This window comes from Myotis brandtii, unplaced genomic scaffold (genome assembly GCF_000412655.1).
Source record: "Myotis brandtii unplaced genomic scaffold, ASM41265v1 scaffold513, whole genome shotgun sequence".
NCBI lineage: Eukaryota > Metazoa > Chordata > Mammalia > Chiroptera > Vespertilionidae > Myotis > Myotis brandtii.
In genome coordinates, this window is record NW_005369552.1 from 1,351,879 (window position 1) to 1,355,052 (window position 3,174).

A 3,174-nucleotide genomic window follows, 5' to 3' on the forward strand; every position below is an offset into this window, starting at 1 on the left:
AAGAGTCACAGAGAAGTTCAAGATGGCAGTGGAGTAGGTGGATCCTTTTTGCACTCCTCCCAGAACCAAACTGGAAATAAAACTAAATCAGAAATATTCACCCTGAATTACCAACTGAAAACTAGATGAAGAGGGGACTTTTAATAAGAACAGAAACCACCTCAAGATGGTAGGAAGGGCAGGGTCAGGAGAGGAGGCAGGCCAAGGATGAGGAGGGATATCTCAGCAGTGGGAGTGTTTTCCCTGAGAGGAGTGAGGCCAGACCCCAGGCTGGGCTCCCCAGCTGGGAGCCCCAGAGCCAAGAACAGCAGCCCATACAACATCCAGCCAGGAAAGGCAGTGGGGTTTCTATCTGCCAGGGAGAGAGGCAGGTTGTCGGAGATAAAGCCACTTGTTTAAAAAACAAACCAGAGCATAGGATTTTCATGTGCAGCCACTCATCCGAGGCTCCGGTGGAGGGAGGGTGGTGTGGACTAGAATCACCTGAGGAGAATCTGGGGTGGGAGGCACTGCAGGGAGACGTGGAGGAACAGCAGCTGGGAGACCAGAACTCAGCTATCCCTCCTTCCTGCAGCAGCCACTTTTCCTGAGAGGTGCAAGCCCCTACCCACAGCAACAGCCTAGGGGAAGGCAAATACCCTGCCTTTGGGGATACAGCTCACCCAATCTTGCATCTCAATCACTGCTGAGGAGGCATAGCAGAGGCCGAGCCTGCGGTCTGGGCAGTCTGGGGCGGGGGGGGGGAGGCTCAATGACTAGCATAGAGGTGGGGCCATTCCCGTTGTCCTAGGAACCTGACAGGTGCTTCTCCCTTGCCGGAGAGTTGATAGAAATTTCCAGCTTCCAGAAGACCCCACCAGACTTCATACAAAGAGCTTTGCCCTATCAAGGTGAGGGAAATATTCTGGGACAGACTCAGACTGTGGCTCTCAGATGGGGAAACACACCCACTATCTTCCCTGAAATCTGAGTGGCATCTCTCCCTCATCAGAGACCCGGAGGTCTCATCCCCCTCATTCCACCAAAAGCCCTTTCAGAAACAGCCTTCTCAGTGACTAAGTCTGACAGATGGTCAGTGGGCAGAGGCAGAGCCTGAGGTGCCTTGGGATATTTGCTTCCTGCCCCTGCTCCTGTGAGGCTAACAAGCTGGCCCAGCACATAGCTTAGTCCCTCCTAAGTGCAGCCAAGCCCTGTGGAGGCAGTCAAAAACTGTGGATCGCTTAGTGGTTCTCAACCTTCCTAATGCCGCGACCCTTTAATACAGTTCCTCATGTGGTGGTGACCCCCAACCATAAAATTTTTTTCGTTGCTACTTCATGTGGGAAACTGTTTATTGCCTTCACCATCTGATAAGCTTAGACAGAGAAGCCCCCGAAGGCTGGGTGCCTTTGAAGCCCTAGCAAAGGTCGGAGCTAGGCGTCACCTGTTTGTCCAGACAGTGGTAGCTGAAACTACTCCCCCATTTATTATTATGTAAATCCTTGCTGATGGGCTAGTCTGCCTGTTAATGGGGGGTCACCTGCCTAAGGGCTATGCTATGGGTGCATCCCAGATCAATAAAAGCTTGGCACGGCCTGAGCACTGAGGGAAGTCCTTCCCCTTGAGTTGGACTTGCTCGCCTGGTCCCCCAATATTTCCAATTATCTCGTCTTTTCATTTTCATTTGTTTGCGGCTCTGCTTCCAGTTCCTGAACCCTGATCCACGCGGGATGTGGGAAGGAAACACTCAACAACTTCATAACTGTAATTTTGCTACTGTTATGAATCGTAATGTAAATATCTGATATGCAGGATGTATTTTCATTGTTCGCGACCCACAGGTTGAGAACCACTGGAAAGCTTCAAACAAGTTACTGAGTGCCAAACATTGACCGCTTCTGACAGTGGCTAGCACCAAAGTACTTCCTGGGAATGGCAGACAAAACAGTTAGCTCCAGTCAACATAAAAGAAGGATCCAAAGGGAGCTCCCAGGTGGCACTGAACTGCTGAGATGAACTCCACTTTTTTTCTTTACATTATTTTCTTTTTTATTGCATTATTATTATGTTTGGATTTTTTCTTTCATATCTCTAATTTTTCTTTTTTTTACTCTTTCTCCTTCTTTCTCTTATTCCCCCCCTCTTAATTTCCTTCTGCTTCTTTCTCTTCTTTTTTCATTTTCATAATTTGTTCCTTCCTCTTTTTTCTATACCGTTTTCTTTTTCCTATTCTTTATTCTTTTTTTCTCTCCCTTCTTCATTTTCATATTCTCTATTCTTCCCCTCCCCTTTTTCTCATATTTCTTTTTCACTTTTATTATTCTGGCTCTCTTTTCTTTCTTAATTCTTTTGTGTGGTTGTTTTTGTTGTTGTTGGGGGTCTTCTGTATGTTTTTGTATTGTTCCTTGTTTTGTTTTGTTCTGTCAGCACCTGCACAACAGCTTGAACAACAAGGTTGGGGTTGAGCCTCACAGCCAGCCAGTCTGAGGGGAGATCCCACCTAGGAAGGAGAAAACAACACTCAAGACCCAATTACAGAGAGAACTAAGATGGCGGCATAAAGTATAAACCTGTGCGTGCTGCCTCCCACAACAACATCGAGACTACCAACTATAAGACAAACAGCTATCATTCAGAACCACGGGAAAGCTGGCCGAGTGGAAGTTCTACAACTAGAAGGAAAGAAAGAAGTGCACTGAGACCTGGTAGGAGGTGCAGACGCGCCAAGAACAGAGGTACGAAGGCGTGCGCGAGGCGGCTGCACCTTGGTGCGCGGTTTTTTTCAATCGGAAGGGGATACAAGCTCTTGAACGCACTGAGCTCGTTTAAGGCGAGATTCTGAGGTCCCAGACTCCTACGGGGAGAAACTGGACTGTCTTGCAGCGGTTTGGAAAGTGAGGGGGGCTTTCTCGCAGAGTTGCTCGCAGGGATCATTGTTGCTGTGGGGGCACGGGACTGCAGAGACACGGAGTCACGGAGATGCGAGGAGTTGCGGACACGCTGACCACAGTCGCTCCACCCTGGTGATTCTCTGAGACCCCGCCCCACTCAATTTACATCCCCTCCCAAGCTGTGCTCAGCGGTGCAAAGGAATCACCTTGGCTTTTGCAGCCTAATCTAACTGCAGCTGGGTTAGAGAGCTCCAAACCTTCCAAATTCCAAACAAAGAGGAGAAATCTGCTGATATCGCTGTAG

At 48.7% G+C, this 3,174-nt stretch overlaps 1 long non-coding RNA gene across 1 annotated transcript in view; it reads right to left on the reverse strand.

Annotated features, from left to right (window-relative positions):
• Positions 1 to 2,330: 2,330 nt before the first annotated feature.
• LOC102260839 overlaps positions 2,331 to 3,174 on the reverse strand; it is a 14,384-nt gene continuing 13,540 nt past the window's right edge. Inside the window, exon 3 of the long non-coding RNA XR_314216.2 lies at positions 2,331 to 2,479. This is a non-coding gene — a long non-coding RNA (uncharacterized LOC102260839). The remainder of the gene's footprint in view (positions 2,480 to 3,174) is intronic.